We start from the raw sequence: 12,354 nt of genomic DNA on the forward strand, positions 1-12,354 counted from the left end.
TTTAAGAAAAATATTTTCATCTTGCTGAAGTGTTTTTTCGCAGTAATGACCCCAGATTCCTGCCCCATACAAAGCAGAGGATACACACCTAGCGTTATAAATGGCCACCATATCTTTTAGTCTGCGGTCCCTCAGTTTTGTAGAGAATCTGAAATTGCTGTTACTATTCCTGCTCATTTAATAGCGCACATTTTCATATTCGCATGACCATTTCCGATTCCCTGCAAATGTTACTCCCAAATAGCAAAATGATTTGACCGATAGTACTTTAGTATTTTCTAAGTAAAAGGACCTAGTTGATTTGACTTTCTTCCCACATGTCATGACTAATGTCTTCAATTTGTTAATTAAAAGTTTTATCCCATTGATGAACAGTATAAAATTCTTAATGAGTCGCTGGAGGCCAATTGGGGTACGTGATAATAAAACCGCATTGTCTGCATATAACAAAATTGGTACAACCTTTCCGTATCTGACTTAATATCGCATCAATTTGATTACTAAATAATGAAAACAAAAGTGGGGCCAAAACACAACCCTGTCGAATGCCTGTCCTTACACTAAAGAAAGGGTTGCATTCGCCAGCTGGCCCATATCGCACACTACTTGATAGCCTCTCATAAACTCTTGCAAAGAAGTAAACAATTTCCTTTGGGGCACCAGATTCAAGTAATGTGGACCACAAAATTGAATGGTCCACAAGATCGAAAGCACTTCTCAAATCTGCGAAACATAAAAAGATGTTGCCCCCTTTCACTGATGTATACTTACTAATGAGAAGGTCAAGATTGACGCATTGTTCCAAGGTTCCTAGGCCCTTTCTAAACCCATATTGTGTTTGTGAAAGGATATTATTATCTAAAGCCCAGGTTTCCAACCTTTTTAATAAAATCCTGCTCATAACCTTGATGGACGAATCAAACAGTGATATTGGACGGTAGTTATATGCTTCTGATCTTGAGCCTTTCTTAAAAAAGGGAATGATTAGTGACTGGCCCCAGGACGACGGGAATTGGCCCAATACCGCAACATTGAAAATCCTGGCTAAAATCGGGGCCCATAAGTCCATTTCATTTTTATATAAATCGATCAGCACCCCATCGGGTTCGTGCTTTGCCCCCCTTACTATTAGCTAGCCCTTCATATACTTCTGCGTTAATTAGCAAGGGTAGTGTGGGCCATGTAGAATCATTATTAAGTGACAAATCTAAAACCTCCCTATTCGGATAAAAAATATTAGTAAAATGTTCGATCCAAGCATTGCAATTTACATGTGAAGTTAATTCTAGAGTACGATCGTTCTGTAAAAAGGGGCATTTTATAGTCTCCCAAAACAGTTTGCTGTTATTTGTATCTGCTGCTAAGCTAAGTTTGTCCCAAGCTTCTGACTGAAGTTCTCTTTTCCGTTCCTCGATAGTTAGCTTGTAAGTATGACGTAAATCTTGAATATGTGTTAAGTTGTGTGGTTTAGTACCTAAGGCCTGTTTCAGACTACGTAAAGCTTGGGTACACTTTTTGTCAAACCATCCAGCATGCGCCTGTTTTGTTACTCTATGGCTCTTGTTTAATAAACTTCAATTATTTTGTTTATCTTAAAAAAGCTGGAAATCAATGTATGTGAGTTAACCTCATCACTTAGACAGTGATCTATTTCTCTTCTACATTTTATTACCACACCCCTTTGAATCTTTTGGGGGTCAACACCAGCCCATTTTATCCTCATGCCATTTGGTCTTGTCGGGACAATATTGGAAATACGGTCACTATCATTGTGTTGTTTTTTCCCCCAGCATAATAGTGATATGGAAATGCTATTGTGATCACTTACGGCCTGTTCTGTGATCCATGAGTTAGAGTAGTCACTGTTACATGAAATCAGGATGTGGTCAATGTTGGTAGCGGCATTCCTGCCAGTGAAGGTTGGACATTTGGTATTTTCCCTTCTCATGGTGCAGTTTAATAATTCGAGATCGAATTTCGCTATTAAAGTATTTAAAGCTAAACCGTATTCACAATGTGCGAAATGTAAATGATCGATATTATTATCAGCACTATGACCCTTCATAAATCCACATGTCCACATGCACCAGCGGGCGTGCTTGGATATTAAAATCGCCAACCCAAACAGTAATGGCTAACTTGCTTGACAGTGCCAATACCCTTACGATCTCTTTTCCCAAAGCCTGCTATGAGTGTCTATTGTTGTACAACTTTTAATTTTACATACAGTTAATTTATTCAAAACAAGCAGCAAAAGACCACCCTTTTCTCTGCCTGCCATGGGGTTAGCAGCACTTAACCAGTGTGAGACGTAACCCTCAACAAAAATCGATTCCCTGCACCAGGTTTCCTGCAGGCAGATTATATCATAGCCTACGACAATAAAGTCCCTCCAGAACGGCGTATCTAATTTCTTACTGAGACCTGCGATATTCCATGTTACAATAGTGTAACCTTCATTAAGGATGTCATTTACAGGTGTACATCGGGGGGGTAACTGTACTCTCCTTATGGGAAATTTCAAGCATTTCTTTGTTTGTTGTTATCGGGGTTTCAGTTGCCCCCCTTGGGAGTATGCTATTTATTTCACTATTCTTAAAAATGACCCTTTCTACATGAGATTCCCTGCAATCTTGCGACATTAAAAAAAAGGGTGGCCAAACCTCTGATGCTACCCCCTCAGTCTCCCTATGCAAAGTCCCTGGTGAATTGTATTTTGGGGTTAAACCATAACCTGACATAAGTCAGTCATTGTCTTCTAGGGGGCTTAGTGTCTGAAATCTATTGTATGTTGGGACTATAATACAACGTGGCGGTATTAATGTCGGTGTCATTTCATTAGAATTAAGATTATAGTTAAGATTTGGACTGTCATGGTTATTTCTCGCCATCAAATGTCTATAAAAATATCCTAAAGGCAGGAGAGTTGTGTTAAACTCCCAACATGACGGGGAAGGGGCACTCACTAAGGTGTTCCGTGCCCAGCTGGGAGTCCTAAAATGTATAATTATACAGTCACCCTCAAAACTTTTCTTGAGGGGACCAATCCACCCCACCCTTTGGGTTAACAGTACCTGATTTGCCCCAGCCATTGGGGAGCCACAGTTTTTAGACAACTAATATATTGTTTTGTTCTTGAGTGTGTCGTGATTTTCCATCTGGTCTTTCCTTAGTTTGGGCACGTTCACAAGGACCGCTACATAAGCACCACATTCGGGCGGCAAGTTAATAAATGCAAGTGTCTTATTTGTGATGGGTGGTATAGAATAAAAAAAACGGCTTGGGAGCTTCTGTTGCTGAAGGTTTACTAGCCCCTATAGTTAGTTTCTTCTTTGGTTCAGGTCGTAGTTAGATTCAGTGGCTGGCAAATTTCTGGTTGGCATAGAGTGTTCCTTAGGTTTTGCTCTAGGACCTAGATGTTCTATAAATGCCCTCTCTAAGTGTTTGTTGTTCATTTTGGGTGCTGATGGAATGTTGCTGCTGTTAATATCTAAATTAATTATTTCACTGTTTATGTCTCTGTTTGCATCTACCATTAGGCTGCCTTGCTGAGCCCTCATGCTGAATTTATCAAGATTTCCACTTAGCTTGTGAACTTCCCTGGCTAAATTATCAACCTTATCATGGAGTGGCCTGAGCAGTTCAATTAATTTGTCAAAGATAGCTTCTATATTTGGTGTGCCATGGGCAACATCGGGCCTGGTTTATTACTTATAGTTACCGTATCCCCCCCATAAAGAAGATTTCTTATCTTTTTTGGCCGTTGTGCTTCCCTGGCCTGTTGTTTTCTTTTTGTATCCCTTTGATTTGATTGGGGAGACAGGTGAAGGGTGGGGGGAAGCAGCCAGGTTAGATAGTATTAGAAATGCGGGAGTGCTCTACTTCGATATTAATCCCGCCGTCAGTTAAACCGGTTGTATCTGTAGGAGTAACAGCTAGCACATAAGTGTTCAATCTATCTTCGCTAGCCAAAATAGGCTCTTCACTTACACTAACCTGGTCTCCAAACATGAGGCTAGACCCCCTAGATAGGCGTCTTTCCGTACGTTCGATTTCTTCGGATAGGGCGCTAACTGCTTTTACTAAATATGTATCTATAGTGGTACACGTTTTTTCCATCAGGGGTTTGCTCGTCGCCTTGCCATAGTAGGGGCATAAACAATACTCAATATCACACCACAATATAATGACTTGGCTCATAATCTTGAATAATATAAACTTGGGGCAGCAATAATACCATTTACAAGCCTTAACCCAGCAACACAACTTCAGTACCTTTTTAGAAGTCCACACCTAGTCCGTTTCAGAATTTAGGGGGGTGGCCCAGCCCGGCCTCCTTCGGTCTCTGAAGGACGTGGACGTCCGGGCACTGCGGGAGGGTCGAGTCGGTTTTAGGGGCCTCTGGCGCCCTGCAACTGCGTCACTGGCTCCTGCGAGGCCCCCTGGGAATTGGAGTCCTGGGCTTTGCGGGTGTCCTGGCGGCTTCGCTCTCTCTCCGTGCAGCAAACAATGGTGACAAAAGTGAAGGGTGGGTCGTCGATGCACTGCTGGCTCGTGTCAGAGCCCCCACAGGTAAATGCTGATTGCCGTTCCCCTCACGGCTAACTCTCGCTAGGCCGTGTCTGTCATATCAAGGTAGGATTGAAAAGTCCTGAGGCCTGCCCACAACAATTTTATCTCAAAACTGGTAGCTTTGATGTCTTTCTGCATCAAGTCCATTGTTGCCTTATTCAGGTCAGTTCAGTTCGCCCATCAAGGTTGCCAAAGGAATGTCTGAAATCTTTTCTGAGGGTACTTTTAATTTTCCTGCAATTGCCTCAGAGAAGAGTAATTGATGCAATAATTTCCTCGTGGGCATTTAATTGTTGGATGCAAAAGGGGTGGAGTGTGGGAGAAAGGTTGGGGGGTTGGCAAGAGAGCCATTTATCTTCTTTTGAGAATTGCTGTGTGGGATTGTATAGTCCGTCCGATCCTACGGGTCCAGTGGTCATTCGGCTTCTCGATTTCACCCCCAACAAGGACCAAGGGTACAATTCAGCAATAGTGTAGCATTGTTGCCTCACCCCACCTTGTTGTTTGTGGTCTCATATATGGCTGAGAAGCTGTTCATAGGCCACTCAGAACGATGGGTAATTGGACATCTGTGCCCCGAATAATGTTTCTATGAAGCTCAGTGGTTGCTCTACCTCTAGCTTGTGGAAAATAAAGCACCCAGGCAACACATAGACACTGGCATAGTTCAGGTAACAAATGAATAATAAATAATAAATAAAGCACTAAATTAGCACAGAAATTTCAATTTAATGAATTGTATAAAAGTGTCACGAAATAATTCATTGACATACTGATTAAAAAACAGTAAAAAGATTTCTTTCAGTGAATATATAACAGATACATGTTATTTGTTTATATAATTTACTAACACAATAGGGAGATGGTTTCTGACTATGCGTTTCGACACGTTGAAAGTGTCTTCCTCAGGACACTCCCATCTAGTTACATGTATCATATCTTCGGATAATGTAGAGAAGATTAGTCAGAGTAAGTCCAGTCGGGGTCTAGACACAGGACTTCTTTATCTGTAAATGTAAATGTAAATGTATTGGCATTTATATAGCGCACTACTTACCCGTAGGGTCCCAAGGCGCTTTGACCGCTGCGAAACCCTTCCTGGCTTCCCTGAGAGATGGTCCCTTAATGAGTATCTCCAGGGTGAGACCAGGCATCCCCGGCGGTCTGGTGGGGCCGTTAGTGAAGATGAGGCAAGCTAATGCCCAGAGTTGCCGAGTGTGATCGCTGATCAGAGTGGGCACCGAGGCGAGAGAATTATCGAGTCCGCTGACCCTGGTCCAGAAACCTGCCGCGCCGGGAATCGAACCCTGGTCCCGGGCCGTCCTCTGCTCTCGGGTCTGCCGCCTCTAACCAGTGAGCCACACTACTTCACTGAGGTGCGACTGGTGAAAAGAGGCGTCAGTGTTTCCCGCGGAGGGCCAAATAAGCATAAAAACGTCTTCAAATACTGGGGATACGTATGGTACAGCTCTGCTATTGGTTGAGCACTAATAAGTTGAGGGTGTTCAGACTCGTAATAATCCAGACAGCATGGAAGGAGTCAGTTTACCAGCTATCTGTATTAAAAGCTGCGTTGTTACCCGGAGCAGCGTAGCCTGACGTCTGATACTTCATAAGATCAGTGAGGTCTGGTACAGCCAGGCCGATTCGTTTACATATTCTGCATTGCGATAGATGGTAGGCCGTAATTCGAATACTGAAAAATGTGCGTGGCACAGCTCTGCTGTCGGTTGAGCACTGATCGATTAGTGATGTAAAAATCAGTGATTTTCCAGTCACAATAAGAAGGGTTAAATTACCGGTTATCTGTATTAAGAACTGCGTAGCTGACCGGAGCAGCGTGGACTGGCATCTACAACCTCATAGGAAAAGCCAAGAGCGTCCTGAGACGCAGATCGGGCAACCGAAGAAGTTGGATGAATAACAATGTTTGTCGTGTTTAAGAGTATATACGCCCCTTTTGAGGAATGGACACCTCTCCCAGTACTGAGTGAAGGCTGTGTTTAGCGCAAATAGAACATTACCATTACGAAGAGGGTTACAGTCACGTTGAGGGTCCATGTCTTCAGAGTGCTTTATACACATACGTCATATTTAGCCTATGAATACTGCTGCAGCTAAGAACCTGACTTGATGAGGCACAGCAATTTTCCCTTTTTGGCACGTAAAACTGATGATCACTTTGTCATCTCCCGGAATTGGGTATTCATAAGTGAATTTATTGGATCTGATACATATCGATCCGGGCAATTCTATTCGGATAAAGTGACACTCCTCGTTCTCCTGTCCATGTTGAGAGCTAAACAGCCCAACTTTCCATGAGAAACAAGTGTTCCCTGGGCTTTTTTGTCCTGATGAAGACCCCGCTTTAAGGTGTGACGTATACCTACCATTATAATCTTGGGGTCGAAACGTCGACGGCTATTACCATACACCAGTCGATGCAACCATCACTTCAATTATTCATTATTAGCATCGCTATCATGGTTTCTTTTTAATTGTGAGCATTAGTAGCTCCTCTATTGTGCTGGCTCAGTGGTCTGAAGCCAGCGGTATTGATTGTTCATGAGTCATATATTGATATCATTGTCACTATGAATTACCTTGCACATCCCTCCCCCACACAAACACCGTCCCTTACCTTTCCCTTCCCTGGGGCACTATGACAGTTGTGGTATTATTCTGTTATATGTAATATGAATAAGCACATTGTGAATAAATAACAGTGTGCTGAATTATTAGTCTGTGATTTCTTTGAATTGTGTCTTTCAAAGTGTTTGTTCGTCTATTTGTGATACCTTTTCACTGGGACCCCCTATTTTGTACCTGAACACTGCACGGTGATGGATCAAGCCCTGATCTCTGGACTGGGTAAGAGTGGTCTGCTTAATTCAGACACTCTGTTCATCACCACCCCCTTTTCTGAATCATGAACACTGCACGCAGCATCTGTAGACAGCGTTTTCGGTCCGCCGTGACCTTTTTGGGCTGTTTGAGCGGAGAAACGCTGTCACACATAGACGAGGCATTTCCACTCGCTTTCGGGGCCACTGCAGGTCTAGTGGTTGGCTTCCGGATTAGCATAAATATTGCATGCCTTGCCGGACGCGCAGTGGATGTGCGCAGCGGCACCGCTGGCGCGTCCGCGTCAGGACTGCGGCCAAGGCCGGAGAGGCTGCCGGATTTCGTAAAAAAATGTAATACACCAGCCGGGCATTAATGAAGCTAAAGTATCAGGAGGCCAAATGTAACGTCCAGCTCCAAATTGATGCTATCAAAGGCCCATTAACCTGCCGTAGTTGTAGAAATTCCATTGACATCTCTGGTAGAGGCATCAGACATGTCCCTGTAGGAAAACTAAAACCATATAATAAACCTTTACAAAGCGGCCTAATAAATGCAAGATCTGTAAGCAAAAACGCACTTCATATTTATGACCTTTTGAACACAGAAGAGCTAGATTGCCTATTCATCACAGAAACATGGATGAATGAGTGTTCGAATCACAACATTGTACTAGCTCTCCCACAAGGTTACACAATGACTAGAAAGGATAGAAGTGGACAAAGAGGAGGAGGCCTGGCTATTAAGCATGGGCGGAAAATCCGTTACGCTCGCGGATTATGCGGATTTTTGGGAAATTCGCAATCCGCGAGATTTGCGAATTTCCCGCAAAATCCGCAAATTCGCACGCAGCGGATTTTTTTGGCGGCGCGCGGCGTTGGTGATACAATTTTTGCGGCGCGCGGCGTTTATCATCGTTTGCCGAGTTGTTTTTCTCGATAGTTTGCGAGTGCTGCGCCATTTTGGATCTTGCTGTGTGATCCCGCGGGAATTGGCTAGCGCGATTACGTCATCGCGGCTTGCCAGCGATGGTTTGTCAACGCGAGTACGGCGAGATCACGTCTCGCGGTACTTCGCAATTGCGAGATTTCAGATGCGGCGAGCGAAAATATAAAATTTGCGATTCTGCACAAGAAATCCACCAGCAAGCAGCATAAACCTTCTAGAAATGATGATTTTTATCTGAATAACTCCTTAGTTTGACATTTGGCTGCACTTTTTTAGCGAGGAGTCCATTTTGGGGAGGGGGCAGGGGGGTGGGAGGAAGGAAGTGCCCCACAGTCTTCAACTTCCTGTTCCTGTTCAGCAGGCTCCTCCCAGTGCTTTGTCCATCTCCTGGTCACTTTTCATTTGGGTCTGGAGCTGGAAGGATTCCTTTTTCTGGATGCTGCTGGATATTTGGATTTGAGGCCTTTTTGACTTTCTTTGGATCACTGTTGGATTAGAAATTTTACAAGTAAGTTTGTTTGGGGCATTACAGTTGCTGCAATTAAAATTTTGGAATTTTCGATTTTTGGGCTGTTTTGGGGCCTTTTGCCCAGGGGTACTCAGTGGTGGGTGGACTGAGTCTTTCTGTGGGTTGTCTTGAACTTGAACATCATGGAGGCCATGGATGGATTGGGATTGTGCTGATTTTTCAGTGATTTTCGTTTTTTGGGGCTGTACTTGTGGCCTTTTCACCAGGGGTATTTGAGTCTAGCATGGGCCTAGTCTTTCTGTACGTTGTCTTGAATTTAAACATCATGGAGGGCACGGATGGAATGGGATTGTGCTGATTTTTCAGTGATTTTCGTTTTTTGGGCCTGTACTTGTGGCCTTTTCACCAGGGGTATTTGAGTCTAGCATGGGCCTAGTCTTTCTGTGGGCTGTCTTGAACTTAAACATCATGGAGGGCATGGATGGAATGGGATTGTGCTGATTTTGCAGTGTTTTTCGATTTTTGGGGGTGTTCATGGGGAGGGACAGGCCATGTGGCTGGTGGCCATTTTGAGTGCAGCTACAGGCACTGGCCATGTGCTGGCAGGCAAGTGGCCATTTTGAATGCAGGCTTTGTTGTTAGGCCTCCAACCATTTTGCCTACTTTTCAACCTTTATTTATGCCCAGGGGTAGTGAGTCTTGCATGGGCCTAGTCTTTCTGTGGGTTGTCTTGAATTTAAACATCATGGAGGCCATGGATGGAATGGGATTGTGCTGATTTTGCAGTGTTTTTCGATTTTTGGGGGTGTTCATGGGGAGGGACAGGCCATGTGGCTGGTGGCCATTTTGAGTGCAGCTACAGGCACTGGCGATGTGCTGGCAGGCAAGTGGCCATTTTGAATGCAGGCTTTGTTGTTAGGCCTCCAACCATTTTGCCTACTTTTCAACCTTTATTTATGCCCAGGGGTAGTGAGTCTTGCATGGGCCTAGTCTTTCTGTGGGTTGTCTTGAATTTAAACATCATGGAGGCCATGGATGGAATGGGATTGTGCTGATTTTGCAGTGTTTTTCGATTTTTGGGGGTGTTCATGGGGAGGGACAGGCCATGTGGCTGGTGGCCATTTTGAGTGCAGCTACAGGCACTGGCCATGTGCTGGCAGGCAAGTGGCCATTTTGAATGCAGGCTTTGTTGTTAGGCCTCCAACCATTTTGCCTACTTTTCAACCTTTATTTATGCCCAGGGGTAGTGAGTCTTGCATGGGCCTAGTCTTTCTGTGGGTTGTCTTGAATTTAAACATCATGGAGGCCATGGATGGAATGGGATTGTGCAGATTTTTCAGTGATTTTCGTTTTTTGGGCCTGTACTTGTGGCCTTTTCACCAGGGGTATTTGAGTCTAGCATAGGCCTAGTCTTTCTGTGGGCTGTCTTGAACTTAAACATCATGGAGGGCATGGATGGAATGGGATTGTGCTGATTTTGCAGTGTTTTTCGATTTTTGGGGATGTTCATGGGGAGGGACAGGCCATGTGGCTGGTGGCCATTTTGAGTGCAGCTACAGGCACTGGCCATGTGCTGGCAGGCAAGTGGCCATTTTTAATGCAGGCTTTGTTGTTAGGCCTCCAACCATTTTGCCTACTTTTCAACCTTTATTTATGCCCAGGGGTAGTGAGTCTTGCATGGGCCTAGTCTTTCTGTGAGTTGTCTTGAATTTAAACATCATGGAGGCCATGGATGGAATGGGATTGTGCTGATTTTGCAGTGTTTTTCGATTTTTGGGGGTGTTCATGGGGAAGGACAGGCCATGTGGCTGGTGGCCATTTTGAGTGCAGCTACAGGCACTGGCCATGTGCTGGCAGGCAAGTGGCCATTTTTAATGCAGGCTTTGTTGTTAGGCCTCCAACCATTTTGCCTACTTTTCAACCTTTATTTATGCCCAGGGGTAGTGAGTCTTGCATGGGCCTAGTCTTTCTGTGGGTTGTCTTGAATTTAAACATCATGGAGGCCATGGATGGAATGGAATTGTGCTGATTTTGCAGTGTTTTTCGATTTTTGGGGGTGTTCATGGGGAGGGACAGGCCATGTGGCTGGTGGCCATTTTGAGTGCAGCTACAGGCACTGGCCATGTGCTGGCAGGCAAGTGGCCATTTTGAATGCAGGCTTTGTTGTTAGGCCTCCAACCATTTTGCCTACTTTTCAACCTTTATTTATGCCCAGGGGTAGTGAGTCTTGCATGGGCCTAGTCTTTCTGTGGGTTGTCTTGAATTTAAACATCATGGAGGCCATGGATGGAATGGGATTGTGCAGATTTTTCAGTGATTTTCGTTTTTTGGGCCTGTACTTGTGGCCTTTTCACCAGGGGTATTTGAGTCTAGCATAGGCCTAGTCTTTCTGTGGGCTGTCTTGAACTTAAACATCATGGAGGGCATGGATGGAATGGGATTGTGCTGATTTTGCAGTGTTTTTCGATTTTTGGGGATGTTCATGGGGAGGGACAGGCCATGTGGCTGGTGGCCATTTTGAGTGCAGCTACAGGCACTGGCCATGTGCTGGCAGGCAAGTGGCCATTTTTAATGCAGGCTTTGTTGTTAGGCCTCCAACCATTTTGCCTACTTTTCAACCTTTATTTATGCCCAGGGGTAGTGAGTCTTGCATGGGCCTAGTCTTTCTGTGGGTTGTCTTGAATTTAAACATCATGGAGGCCATGGATGGAATGGAATTGTGCTGATTTTGCAGTGTTTTTCGATTTTTGGGGGTGTTCATGGGGAGGGACAGGCCATGTGGCTGGTGGCCATTTTGAGTGCAGCTACAGGCACTGGCCATGTGCTGGCAGGCAAGTGGCCATTTTTAATGCAGGCTTTGTTGTTAGGCCTCCAACCATTTTGCCTACTTTTCAACCTTTATTTATGCCCAGGGGTAGTGAGTCTTGCATGGGCCTAGTCTTTCTGTGGGTTGTCTTGAATTTAAACATCATGGAGGCCATGGATGGAATGGAATTGTGCTGATTTTGCAGTGTTTTTCGATTTTTGGGGGTGTTCATGGGGAGGGACAGGCCATGTGGCTGGTGGCCATTTTGAGTGCAGCTACAGGCACTGGCCATGTGCTGGCAGGCAAGTGGCCATTTTGAATGCAGGCTTTGTTGTTAGGCCTCCAACCATTTTGCCTACTTTTCAACCTTTATTTATGCCCAGGGGTAGTGAGTCTTGCATGGGCCTAGTCTTTCTGTGGGTTGTCTTGAATTTAAACATCATGGAGGCCATGGATGGAATGGGATTGTGCAGATTTTTCAGTGATTTTCGTTTTTTGGGCCTGTACTTGTGGCCTTTTCACCAGGGGTATTTGAGTCTAGCATGGGCCTAGTCTTTCTGTGGGCTGTCTTGAACTTAAACATCATGGAGGGCATGGATGGAATGGGATTGTGCTGATTTTGCAGTGTTTTTCGATTTTTGGGGGTGTTCATGGGGAAGGACAGGCCATGTGGCTGGTGGCCATTTTGAGTGCAGCTACAGGCACTGGCCATGTG

Source organism: Lissotriton vulgaris, chromosome 8 (genome assembly GCF_964263255.1).
Source record: "Lissotriton vulgaris chromosome 8, aLisVul1.2, whole genome shotgun sequence".
Taxonomy (NCBI): Eukaryota; Metazoa; Chordata; class Amphibia; order Caudata; family Salamandridae; genus Lissotriton; species Lissotriton vulgaris.